Genomic DNA, 13,514 nt, shown 5'->3' with positions numbered 1-13,514 from the left:
ACCCTGCCAGCGGCACCCATACAACACCATTCATTTGCTTTGTTTCACTCTGCACAGAAAATTCTTCAAATGACAGAACCAATGATTCACTAACCCTGCGATGATTGAAATTAGTGTAGTTCTGTTTCCACAGCTCCTTTTGCCCTTGGCACAAACCCACTAGTGATTTTCAGTCAAATTCTTGTAGATTCAATTCTCTCCATTTCTGTGACTATGCCACCAGCTGGTCACGTACTTAGGTTCATTTGCCTCGTCCCACTTCCCATCCTTAGAGACTGCTGTTTTACACTTACACGAAATATTTACAAGTTTCCAAAATGAAACCTACTCAACAAGGAATCTGTATAGCAGGGTAACCTCTGCCTCTGACCCCCTCCATTCCTCCAATGTTAGTCCCTTGTGGTCACTCCACAGATGAGGGAGGATAAGTGAGGCTGGACCTTGCTTACCTGAGGTTGCATGTCTAAAAGGATAAAGAACCAGGACTGGGGCCTGGGTTTCCAGGAACTTCCAGAAGACAGGCATGAGGGGCTCTGAAAGTCCTGCCCCAACCACCTCTGGAGCCCCCTTCCCGGGGCCTCTTTCACAGGGAGCCCTGCTGGGTGCACACAAGGTCTTGGGGATGGAGAGGGGGAGGGCTGGTGAGCAGAGACTGCTCTCGCTCCCTTTCCCACCACCACACCACCAGCCTCTGGCGGGCCTGCTGAGCTCTGGAGTGCTCTGGCTCTGCTGACCCCCTCACACTCAGAGCAGGTGGAACATCCACGCAAATCCCCCAAACCACACCCACAGGCCCAGAGCCAGGCAGGTGGAATAGTGGACAGTGCCAGCAGACTGGGTCCCAGCAGCACTTCACCCTGGAGCCCCGGCAAATGTCATTTCCCCTCCTCACCTTCCTCAGCTACAAAATGGGACCAAAGGGACCCCCTGGCAGGGTTGCCAAAGGGTTAAGAGATGCCCCACACAGCCCAGGTGCCACCAAAGCCACACACGGTATCATGGATTCCAATTCCCAGTTAGAATGGCACTGAACAGCCACCTGTCACTGCAGGGCCCCCACAAAACAGCAAGTGCCCCAGCAGAATGTGTAACAAAGAACACGCACGCCTGGGCTCGCAGGCCTTCATCTAGCTGGGAGGAGGCGCGAGGCTCCCCTTCCACCATGACGCCAGGATCACGTGGTCCCCTGCCCGCAAATGCTGTCCCCAAGTCCTTCCTCACCAAGCATGTGTGCCACTCTCGCACCGAGGAGTCGGGGCCGGGCTGTGTGGCACCTTTGGCCAACAGAACAAGCGAATGCAAGGCTCGGCCAGCCCCTGGCCCAGGCTTTAGGAGCAGCAGTTTCTGAAGGCTGGCTCACCAGCTCCAGGCAGGCCAGTGCCCTGCAGGAAGCCTCACTGTGTCTAACCCTGGGACTGCCAAGCTCTCAGGGAGCCCAGCCAGCTCTGGAGAGAGGCAGGGGAGGGGGGTGGCAGTGTCTGCCCAGCCTCGCTCTCCAGCCATCCCGGTTCAGGCGTCAGACAAGGGAGTAAGGCAACCACTCTGGACATCTCAGCACTTGTGGATGCCACGTGAGGTGCCCTGGACCTCAGACACACGCCCCCTTTTAAACCATTTCTGTTATTTCCCACTGGCCAAGCCCCAGGGGCGAAGAAGGGAGGGTCTCCACCAATTGTGCACTTCACTCCCCCAGGGCAGGGTCACTGCCTCTGACTCCTTCCCCAAGAGGCCATCATCTGGGGCCAGTGTTGTGACACAGCGTGTTAAGCCACCACCTGCTGCACCAGCATCCCATACAGGCGCCAGTTCGAGTCCCGGCTGCTCCACTTCCAATCCAGCTCCCTGCTGGTGGTCTGGGAAAGCAGCAGAGGATGGCCCAAGTGCTTGTGCCCCTGCACCCGGACCCGGACCCAGATAAAGCTCCTGGCTCCTGGCTTCGGCCTGGTCCAGCCCTGGCTGTTGTGGCCATCTGGGGAAAGACCCAGCGGATGGATGTCATCTCTCTCTCTCTCTTCCTCTCTCTCTGTCTCTCTCCCTCTTTCTCTTTGTAACTCTGATTTTCAAATAAATAAGATAAATCTTTTTAAAAGAGAGACAGAAAGAGAAGGAAGAAAATTGAGAGTGAGCAAGAGAAAGACATGAATCAGGAAGAGAAAAGCGAGTGAGAAAAGGGACAGAACAAAGCCACCAAGAGGTGACAGCCACCAAGGGCAGGGTAAGGCCATGGGGTGGGGGTGGGGCTACTCCACTCCCCCAAACACCTGCCACACCTCTATCTCTGCGCCCACCACTTGTTCCCACCCCACCTCTGCTCCCCATGGCTGCATCCGGGTCCTTTCCTGGCAGGTCCCCAAACCTCCTCGTGTGCTCTCATGGTACCCAGCCCACGGCTCCAAGCCCTTGGGCCTCAGAGGTGCAGCTCATCTCCCCAGGAAGAGTTGCCACCCCCAGGGGACCCCAGCAGGCTGCCCCACCCCTGGTATTCCCCACTCTACATGCACCATCCTGCAGCAGGGAACAGCCCCACTTGTCCCCCAAAACACTCTCCAAGACTCAGGGGAAAGGCCCCGGGCTGGGGGACAGAGCCTCAGCAGAGGCGGTGGGGGCTCGGGTCAGGGGGGCCCAGAAAGCCACTTACCAGGAGGGGTCTCTGCCCCCCACTCCTCCCTGCCGCCCACCCCCTCCCTGAAGCCGATGGAGGTGTAAAACCACGAGGTCCCCCGAGCAGGCTTCATAACTCAGGCAGCCAGTGGAGGCCTATATTTAAATCATAGCTTACTTTGCTTTGTGTGAGGGAATTTATTAGCCTACCACATAAATGTTTTATTCATTAGGCCACGTAAATAATGCATGCCTGTTTCCATGGAGACTTAACCCTTCTGCTCCCAGAGCCCTGGCCCGCCCTGGTCTCTCCACCTCGGGATTGTCTCGCCACACCCCTACTCCAGCAGGTGCACAATGGCACGACGACCAACAACAAAACACAGGGATGATCAGTGGTGGCGTCAACAGGAGCCCTCTGGGAGCCAGACACGGCCCAGCCGTTCACCGTCATTCACCATCAGCCCCGTCTTATAGACTGGAGCTCAGCAGGAGGTGCTATACGTGTCCAGGGTCACCCGGGGGCTTCGCCTCTGTCCTCTCTTCTCTGCCCATCCCTGGCCCCCACGGAGCTGCTGGAGTTCCCCTTCCATTCAGCGTCATCAGCTGGAACCCCAGGACCCCACGACTGAGCTCACAGGGACCAGCCACACCGAGCCCTGGGAACCAATGCACGCCCCGAGACTCCACAGCCCAGCCACTCGCCCGAGGCCACGCCGCAAATCTCAGCAGATGAGCCCCTGCAACTCGGTTCCCCACTGGCACCTTGAGCTGACTCTTCTGGAACCTTCTGAGGCCCAACGGTAACAGCGCTGGCCCCCCCCCCCCCACTTTACAGACAGGAACTCTGAGGCCTTGAGGTTAAGAGCCTGGTGCAGGGCCACCAGGCAATTGGCAAGGCGGGCGTGAGGGGAGTGCGCCGGGCAGGCCCTCCTTCCTCCCGGTCACATCTCACTGCTCTGCTCAGTGAGCATGGCCACCGGGCCACCTCTGCCCGGGCAGTGGCTCGTTAGGTGACCTCACCAGCGCCCCCTGGCCCCTGGATGATGGCGGTGCACAAGGCCACCACGGCTCCCTGACCGTCCTCAGGGGCCAGCCCGGCCCCCTCCCGCGCTTTCTCAGCCGTCACAGACAGAAGCAGCCGGCCCCGCTGGGTGGCCTCCAGGCGGCCTCCCAACTCCCTGCTCCCCTCCAGCCCTGAACCCACCCGGCCCCCTGGACTCACCTAGGACAGCAGCGCCCCACGGTGTGCCCAGGACTCTGTGAAGCCCCTGGCCCCCAGCTCACCCACTGCCCAGGCGGCCCTGGTGGGGTTCGTGGTTTGCCTCACCTTCGGGGAGGGGCTGGGAGAGGCTGGCTTCATCCTTGGTGACAGTGTGGACAGGAACACGGTTGGGACGGCCGTGGCGCCCACAGCAGGCCCCGCCCTGTTCTGAGCTCCACGAGGCTTAGCTCTTCAGAAAACCTTGTGGGCTGATCTCATTGTTTGCTGCTGTTGTTATTTTTTTAAAGATTGATTTAATTATTGGAAAGGCAGAGTTACAGAGATAGAGGGAGAGACAGAGGGAGAGAGAGAGGTTTTCCATCCACTGGTTCACTCCCCAAATGGCTGCAACAGCCAGGGGCTGGGCCAGGCTGAAGCCAGGAGCCAGGAGCTTCATCCAGGTCTCCCACGTGGGTGCAGGGGCCCAGGCTCCTGGCCCAACACTGGCCGTTGCAGCCATTTGGGGAGTGAGCCGGGGTGGGGGTGGTGGTGGAAGATCTGTGTCTCCCTCTCTCTCTCCCTCTATGTAACTCTTCCTTTCAAATTATTTATTAATCTTCAGAAGAAATCACAAAGGTTTGTAAAAGAAAAGTCCATTTGTAATACATATTGAGAAGATAACCGCTAAGAATCACAAAAGCCACGCGTGAGCGCCGAGGACAGAGCTACTGTGCCACCTGCCCGGTTGCCGTGAGACGTCATCGGCCACAGGCCCCACCCCCTGGGCTCAGGGCCAATGAGAATGAAGCGTGGCTTGAGGTACTGCGTCAGCCCCACCCCCAGGCCTACGGCCAATGAGATGGAAGCCTGACCTGGGTCGTGGTTCTCCCCGAAGGTGCGGCCCTGGGTGCGCGGTCGCCTAGGCTGAGTCAGTCCACAGAGGGTGAGGGCGCGGTGCCTGACGGCGCCGTCTCAGGACTCTTCTCAGCCCCCGCGTGCTCACTGTACACACGAAGAACCCAAGCACCTGCGTGGTCCTCACGGTGAGCACCTCCTGCCTCACGCCCCTCCTCAGCCCCAGCCCTGCTGCGTGCACAGGTCCCGCAGGTCTCAGCCCGGCGCCTTCTTTCTTGGGCACCTGTGACCAGGAGGGCCTCGCGTCCCCCAGGCCTCACGCACTCCCAGGCCTCAGCGCTGGCAGGCCACAGTGGGTCATCTCCCTGGCTCACCCCCTCCACCCCACGCAAGCACACTGCTGGGGGACATCCCCCGGTGGCCCTGGGACTCCCCAGCCACCCACAGCACTCTCCTGTCCTATCTTGGCGAGGTTTGTGACCCTACCAACCATGCCCAGAAGGTTGAGAATCTTCCCAGTAGCCCTCAACTCGCTGAAGCCGGGCAGCGGTGGTGTGGACTGTGGGGGGAGGCCACTCTTGGGGCCCACAGCGGACCAGCCGCTGCCCCAGTCCCTGATGTCCCCTGTGAGAATGGCCTCAGCTCCTGCCTGGACGCCTCCTCTCCATGGCCACAGGCGACTCCGCAGGCCCCGAGGGGTCAGACACGTTCTTGTCCTGCACCCACAGCACCCCCTTGTTCCCCTGGAACAAGGCCCTGGAGCTGCGAGTACCCCCCCCACGCCATTCGCCGAGTGCTCCTGATCCTGTGCCCATTTCACAGAGGAGAAAACCCTGTCAGACGGGCCCTGGGTCACACAGCTCCTCAGTGGTGGAGCCCAGGAGGCACCCAGAGCTGATCCTACCGCACCCCACAGTTGTTGGCCAGACAAGGTTCCCTTCATTTTTGCTTCTCAGCCCCAGGGTTGGTGACACAAAGCCACGCCCTTCCCCCCTGGAATGTGGGAGCCCTTAGAGCTCACGGAATCCAGGGTCTCCTGTTCCCGATCATGCTAAACACACGTGCACACACATGCATGGGCACACACACACATGTGCATACACGCACACACACCCTTTCTATGCCCCGCAGCTCCTCTCAACCACTGCGTCCCTCCTCCTCCCCCAACCCCACTCAATTCCCGTCTCTGGCCCAGGTCCTCGGTGCCTTTGCTGGGTTGGGAAGGCCAGCCCACGTGGGACCCCGTGACTGCTCGGACCCCCAGGGTGACTCTCAGTCCCACTGCGTGCTCCCCGACCTGCTGTTCCTCTCAGCTCAGAGACTTCACACTTTCAGCCCCACCAGGTCCCCAAGCACCCCTGCAGGGGACCCAGAGGCTCAGCAGTCCCTTGATCACCATCAGTGAGATCCCTATGGGAAGGGCCATCCTGTCCTCCTCCACGGTGCTGCCCCTCTTAGTGTGCCAGGTCCCTGCCCGGAACACCAGCCTTCCGTCGGGAGTGGCGGCCTTCTATCTCAGGTGGGGCCAGGAGCTCTGCCCCTTCTCAGACCCAGCAGGTGCTCAGTAAACCTTCGTGGAAGGGAACCGGGCTGAGCAGGACTGAGACACCAGTCCCTGGGCCCTGCCTCAGGGCTTTCTCCCTCCTTGGACAGTGATGCTGGCCCAAAGCTAACCAGCGTCCTCATACCCAGGGCACCCCTGCTTATCTGTCCCTGGTCACACCCTTAGGGCTTGTGCCAGATCCCCAGACCCAGCCTGCCAGCTGGTGCATCCCGTTACTGGACGGGCCCCTCTCCCTCGAATGCACCTGCCTCCTCTGCTTCAGAGCTCTCCAGGTGTGAGTCCCCCAACTGTGGCTTCCTCACCTGCCTGCCTCTCTCTCAATCTTTAGGTCTCTGCTAAATTCCCTGACCCACAGCCAAAGTCTGGTCTCCTGGGGCGGGTGTTTGGCCTAAGGTTAAGATGCCTGTGGTCACATCTGAGTGCCTGGGTTCAATTCCCAGCTTCGACTCTTGACTCCAGGTTCCTGCCAATGCAGAGCCTGGGAGGCAGCAGTGTTGGCTCCAGGGTCGAGTTCCTGGCTCCCAACCTTAGTGCCCAACCCAGCCCAGGGCCACCGTAGGCACTGGGGAAGTGAACCAGCAGACGGGAACGTGCTTTCTCCTTCCCTCTGCCTCTCAAACACTTAAATAAATAAAACCCTGGCTAGTGAAAAGTTCTGGTCTCCCTATTACATATTCTTTAGCTGCTTGTACTTTTCTTTGTAGGAGTTGTCAGTGTACCAGGAGTTGCCAGAATAGTTGGTCCATTTGTGTCTTATAGGATGAGGCTGTGCCAGTTGCAACCCCTGGCACATAGTAGGCCTGTCGTAAAAACCTGCAGACTGAATGAGTGAGGCCTCTACCCTAGGAATAGCCTCTGAGTTACTGCACCCCCAAATCACAAGGGACACCCCAGAAATGCCAGGGTCAAAGTTTCGGGTGAGATCATAGCCTCTGTATGGTGACTTTTCAGGGCCAGAAGGGGTGGCTTCTTCCCAGCCCTGGGCCTGGTGGTTCTGGCCATGACACCTGAGATGAGGCTCAGGTGCCAGGGCCAAGGCGGCTCTTAAGGTGTGGTTGCTCCCTCACTTTCCTAACCAAAGCTCTATGTGCACAAAGCCCCTGCTTCCCACGGTGCCAAGGTTGCCGCTTGAACTTGTCTCTGACTCCCTCTCTCCCCTACCACAGCCCTGTCCTGAGTGGAGCAGTGTAGGGTCTGCTGCACCTGCTGAATGTGGCTATGCAAGCCATGGCCATGGAGGAGGGGACTCAACACCCGGCTTCAATCCAGGAGCAAACGGCGCTCGGAGGAAGTGGCCCCAGCTGCCCTAGCTGAATCTGGGCCGGTGAGTCCAGGCCTTCCTGCTTCCCTGAGCAGGGGAGGGACACCCCTCCAGGGCTGCTTTGGCTGTGGCTGTTCCCGTGAAGACCCAACGACTGAGATGTCAGGAACTCAAGATGGGGGTGGGGGGCAGCAGCAGGGGGTGCCCAGGGGCCGGGTGCACGGCCCAGCGCCTGGGCTGCCTGCATGCCTCAGCCCCTGCCGCTCCAGCTCGCTGCAGCTGCCCCTGGGGCTCCACCCTGCCCAGTCCTAAGCCAGTGAGAGCCCAGCCTGGTGGCAGATGCAGGTGGTGGCATCTGCCTGGCTGGCATGGTGGTGGGAAGTCCTGGCTACTCCATGAAGCTCGCCGCCCATTCCTGGGAGCACCCATGAGCTTCAGCTTGAAGCCTCCAGACCTGACCCTCACTGATAGCCCCAGTCTGGCAGGGGTCTGCTGCTGGGGTGCCTGGCGGGTACCTGCCCAGTTCACTTAGCCCCCGCTTCTCCGCTCTTTGCCTTAGACCACCTCCTTCTGGTACCCACCCAGGCCTCTTTGGTCCGGCATTAGCATCCACTAACTTGGTTCTAGAGGTCTCTGTCTAGCTCATAGCTCACTTGCTCTCAAGGCTGCTCTTCAAGGATGGGCCTCCCAGCTGTACCCATGAGAGGGTACCTGCAGATGCTAAGATCACACTACTGGGCATGTACAAGCTGTGTGACCTTGGGCAAGTTACTAAAACTCTCTGTGCCACATCTACAGATGGAGGCTGCTTATTGCAGCTCCCGTGTCCCAGGGTGTTGCGTGAGGCAGAGGAATTAAGCGCGGAAAGCACTTACAGAGCAGAGTCGGCTGCATCCCTTTCACTGATTGCCGGCTTCATCACCATGTTATATGGCTCTGGCCGCAGTTGAGTGGGCCAGAGACAAAGACCTGACTCAGCCAGGGTCAGCTGGGTCCTCGGGCCCGGGAATGCAGAGCTTGTACCCAAGATCAAGGGGCACAAATCAGTCTGGTGTTGTCCTAAGGATGTGGGGACACCTTGCTGCATGGCCACAGCCCCGGAGGTGTGGGCAGAGACAGAACCAAACAGGCACACACTGAGATGCCAGCAGAGAAGCCGTGTGGCTCCCAAAACAAAGAGCCATGGTGGGCAAGGCTGCTGCGACCGGTGCCTCTCTGGCCCTGTCCCAGGCTGCGGGCTGGGTCTCCTGAGTCCTGTTGATGTCACTGTGTCCACGTGCTGATCTGCTGCGGTATTTTCCTGGCACAGGTGGATCCACGCCATCCCAAGGAAGGGGCACAGGGGACATCTTTCTGCCAAGGGGAAGCAGGGACCAAACCACAGCAGCCTCCTCCAGTTGAGCTGAAAAGAGCCTGTGTCGTCTCCCAAGAACCCCGGGCCCCGTGGCCTCCATGTCAACTTTCTCCCTTGAGCTCATGTCTCAGTTCACAGTGGGAGGTGCATGCCACTCTTACAAAGGGCACTCTGGGAGAGCGCCAGGGACACCATCCCCCCCGCCCGCAGCAGAGACCATGCCTCGTGGTGGGAGGAGGGGTGACAGGTTAGCCAGGAGGGCAGCGACCCCTGCCCAGGCCCCATGGCACCACCTTACACACTCTACCAGCTCCCTGGAAGCCCCGAGTTCACCCACGAAGGGACCAGAAGAGTCTGTGACGCTCTGGGGCCCCAAAGCCTGGGGCAGGAGCCCCTCCCTCAGTGCCTTCTCCTCCAAGGGTCACCAAGCGATACCAGGACGGCCCGACACCCTGTCCCTGTGGGCTGGACAGGGCCCAGCAGACAGGAGCAAAGTTAGCCCAGGGCCCAGATCACAGTGGAGAAGCCCTTGGGGCTCCTCAGGTCCAGCACCTGCGTTGGGTAAACTGAGTTTCGGTCATCCTACCCAGAGCAGGTGCTGGGAGGGGCCCTCTCCCTTTATGAAGGGGTCTGCAGGTGAGGGCAACCCTGCCCCTCCCCTCCACACCCCTGTGCTGTTGCCCATGACCTCCACAGGCTGTCCATGTTGCTCAGTCGCCTGATGCTTTGCAACACAACCCTGCGGTGGCCCACACTCTCCACTCGCTACCTTCTCCCCGTCCCCATCTGAGTCCTGTGGCGTCACCCCTTCCTGCACTCTGGCCCCTCCCCTGCCACGACTTCTCTGCCCCCTCCTGGGCCTTTCTCAGGGACCAGTGGTCCTCAAGCTCCTGTCCCTGTGACTCCCTGCCCCTGCCATTCTCTGATGGCCTCATCCACCCCTTGGCTTCCCCCCTGTGCTGGGTGCTGAATCTGTCTCTCTGGCCTTGTCCCTTGCTGGGCTGTGGTCCCAGGAGGCAGCAGCCTCTGCCACTGCCCCCTGTGATGTCCAAGTCCTCCCAGACTAGCTCCTTCCTCCTGTGGAGAAGGCCCTGCACCTCTTATCCTGGTGAATAATGTCCTGCAGCTTCTACTTCCTTCAACAACTCGTCCGTGGCCCGGCCCTCTCTCCTGCAGACAGAACGGCATGGCTGGGCCTGGCCATCCCACCTCTCACGTGTGCTTCTCATCTGATTACCTCTCCCCAGCCCTGAGGAGGGCTTTGTCAATAAATTACCATAGCTCAGAGCCTAAAATTCAAATACTAGGCGCTAGCACTGTGGTGCAACAGGTTAAGCCACCATCTGTGGTGCTGGTATCCCATAGCAGAGATCCAGTTAAAGTCCCAGCTGCTCCACTTCTGATCCAGCTCTCTGCTAATGTGCCTGGGAAGGCAGTGGAGGATGGCCCAAGTGCTTGGGCCCCCAACACTCTCATGGGAGACCCAGATGGGGTTTCATGCTCCCAGCTTCAGCCTGGCTCAGCCTTGGCTGTTGCAGCCATTTGGGGAGTAAACTAGCAGATGGAAGATTCATTCTCTCTCTCTCTCTCTTCTCTCTCTCTCTTTCTCTCTCTCCCTTTCAGATAAATAAAAATAAATATTATAAAACTGAAATCTAAGAACTAGGCCCTCCCTGACCTGACCCAGAACCCAAATGTCAGCCCAGAGCTCAGACACCAGAGACCCTGTCTGACTCAGGAGGGAAATTCTCCCCCAAGACTCAGAGGAGGAAGCCCAGGGCCCCACACTGGCTCCACCCACTGCCTGGAGACTCACAGAGGGTTCACGCCTTCCACCAAGAGCACTCCATGTGTTCCTCTCCAAGAAAAACAAGTGTCGATGGGGAGAGGGTTAACAGTGTATTCTGTTTTTTCTGAGTGATTTTATCACTGTCGTTAGAACATTCATTGAAGTAAGTGAGGAATCCATCACAGGCTGACAGCAGCGTGCAGACTAATGGCTGTTAGATGGTAATAATTTTTAATATGATTTTTATTTCACTTAATTTCATATGTGCTTGACAAAAGGTCCCCAGTCACTGGGGAGCAGTGCGGAAGTGGGAGTATGCTCACAGGAAGGTCTATTAAGCCAGGTGCTGGGAGCGTTTCAAAGACACGACTGTGCTGTTTGCGGGGTTGGGGGTGGGGGAGTCGGGAACTCAGTGTCGTGAAGGGAGCTGTGATGTCAGCATCACACCCGCAGATCCTGGCACGTGCACACCTTGTGAGGCTCAGAGAGATGGCCCCAGAGAGGGTGAGGGATGGGCACACATGCCGCCCTGCCAGGATACACACACACACATGCATACAATAAGTCACACCCTGGGTGTGCACAGAAATGCATAGTAAGTATAAGACTGTGCACATAAACATGCATGTTAAAAGGGATAGGGAGAGGGAAACAGAGAGATTGAGACTCATTCCTTGGCATGACACATAGTCTTATGCAAGGACTCAAGTGTTCTCTCTCTCTGTCTCTCTCTCCACACACACACACACACACACACACACACACACACACAAAGGGGGGAGAGAGAGAGAGAGAGAGAGAGAGATGCCATCGTGCATGTGCAGAGATAACACAGACTTAACCCCACACCATCACATCTCACAAATAGGAAGACAATTATATGCAAAACGTCTCCCACACTCTTCAAGACAGATAGACACATCCTACCAGGTCTGTTAATATGTCATGAATGCCTTTGGGGTTTTTCTAAAAATTGTTTTTAGCTGTTACAGGAAGTAAAGAGATCAACTCTTGTATCCAAAATCTAGAGGTGGTGGCGGGGCAACGGCAGACAGGGGCACCTGTTTTGTGTGGCCTCAGCTGCCAAGTGTTCCAGGACCTTCTGGTGGGGAGCAGGCAGAGCTGGCACTGGAGTAGCCAAGGATTAAATCAAATCTGTCTGGACTCCCTGTCTCCCTGGACAGTCTCAGGGAGTTGCTCATTTGGGGCATCAGATGCCCTCCTAGACATACATCAAATCAGAGTGGCACAGCCCAGATTCCCAGGTCCTGAGGCAGCTCACTGGGAAGGGGTCTTAGCCACAGGAAGCCAGTCTGGTCTTGGGACCTTCTCTTACATCAGTGGGGACCTAACCCAGAACAAGGAGCCCCACCTTGGACCCAAGGTAGTGTGGACAGTAGTGCGGTAGTGGTCAGGGGAGGAAAGCAGTCCACCATGTCCCAGCCCAAAGGCAACAGACTGGTCATACATCCCCAGGCAAGCAAGAAAGCCCCTCTGACACTATGGTCATTTCTGACAGAAAGACAAAGAAGCTGGAAAGAGTGGGTAGAGTCCCATCTCTCCTTGGCTCCCCTCTTTGGCTTGCCTCCGGTGGCAGGGTGTTGTGCACCCCCTGCCATAAGCCTTCCTGGGGACCACTTGCTGAAGACCCTCAGTTTCCTGTCCTTTCCATCTGGTGCTGAGAGGGGCTATCAGTGATGGCTGAGAAAATGCTAGAGCCAGACCACCTGAGCTTAAACCCAGCTCCACCCACCCACTGGCTTTGTGGACCCAGGCAAGCTAGTTCACCTCCCTCTGCCTGCTTCCTCACCCATAGAATTGGGACAGGGAGTCCCTGCCTCCATGGTTATCCATTGTAAGGATTAAGTGAGAGGCTGCCTGGATCTCACAAAAGCTGTCTATTGTGAGTCTTTTCTCCTGACTTCTGGAAGTGGGGGGATTGACTGTCCATGGAGGAGGAATTTTGAAGCCTGGGGCAGCTGTCCTATGACATCACTCTTCCTCGAGCCACTCTTTTATCCTGCCTGGCTTGGGTCCCCGGTGCCTGCAGGATTGAGGGAGGAGCCAGATTTAACTGCCTTATTGAAATGAATCACTGTCTGCTCTGAGTCACATGACACACACAAGCATACACACATACACATACACACATGCCTGCATGCACACACATGCCCATATAGGCATGCACATGTCTGCACTCACACACACATACACACACATGCATGCACAGGTGTCACACATTCCCTCCGGCCCTGAGAAGCGCACGATTGTCTGACTTCCTGCAAGCTGAGAGGCCGACCGCAGGCGATCAGCGATCAGCACCACGGACAGCAGTTACGCTGTCCATGGTGCTGCCTGGAGCTTTTCTTCTTCCCTCCGCTGTAGGTGTCCGCATTGCACGCTGGTCCCTCCCACACTCTAACGAGGAAGTCCAGGAGGCCACTTACATTGCAACTGAGACCTCAGGAGGCTCAGAGTTACTGAGTCATCCAAAGGCATCCCTTTTGCATCTTTGAGGACATCCCCAGGATACCCTTCCCTGGCTAGGATAAACAATGAGCTAAGAAATAGCCAGAAGAGGAAGTTGTTGTCCTCTGTTTACTAGGCATGGATTGTAGACCAGAGTCTATGATAAGCCCTTATCCCAGTTAATTGTCCCACAGCCCAAGAAGGAAGATACTGTCATCGTCCCCATTGTGCAGATGTAAACCCTGAGGTTAGTCTACCAGCTGGTACAAGCCCACACTGCTACATTTGGTGAGGCAGGGCTCACACACATTCTAGGATGTATGGCCCATGGATTTTGTCTGTCATGATTACTGTGCATCCTTGTTGAATGAATGAATGACCGCAAAGCCTCTGTCCTAACCTCTTCATTCTCTGCCT

The 13,514-nt window shown here is 57.4% G+C and overlaps 2 long non-coding RNA genes across 2 annotated transcripts in view; one reads left to right on the top strand and one right to left on the bottom strand.

Moving 5' to 3' along the window:
• The window catches only part of LOC138847507 (uncharacterized), a 31,265-nt gene extending 21,634 nt beyond the window's left edge, over window positions 1-9,631 (bottom strand). Inside the window, exon 1 of the long non-coding RNA XR_011385348.1 lies at window positions 3,932-9,631. This is a non-coding gene — a long non-coding RNA (uncharacterized lncRNA). The remainder of the gene's footprint in view (window positions 1-3,931) is intronic.
• On the top strand, window positions 4,208-10,406 carry LOC127493133 (uncharacterized). The gene is made up of 3 exons (XR_007923180.2): window positions 4,208-4,848; window positions 7,391-7,548; window positions 8,795-10,406. It is a non-coding gene; the product is annotated as an uncharacterized lncRNA (long non-coding RNA).
• Window positions 10,407-13,514: the final 3,108 nt, after the last annotated feature.

This window comes from Oryctolagus cuniculus, chromosome 1 (genome assembly GCF_964237555.1).
Source record: "Oryctolagus cuniculus chromosome 1, mOryCun1.1, whole genome shotgun sequence".
NCBI classification, from domain to species: Eukaryota; Metazoa; Chordata; class Mammalia; order Lagomorpha; family Leporidae; genus Oryctolagus; species Oryctolagus cuniculus.
This window is presented reverse-complemented; position numbering and strand designations above follow the sequence as displayed.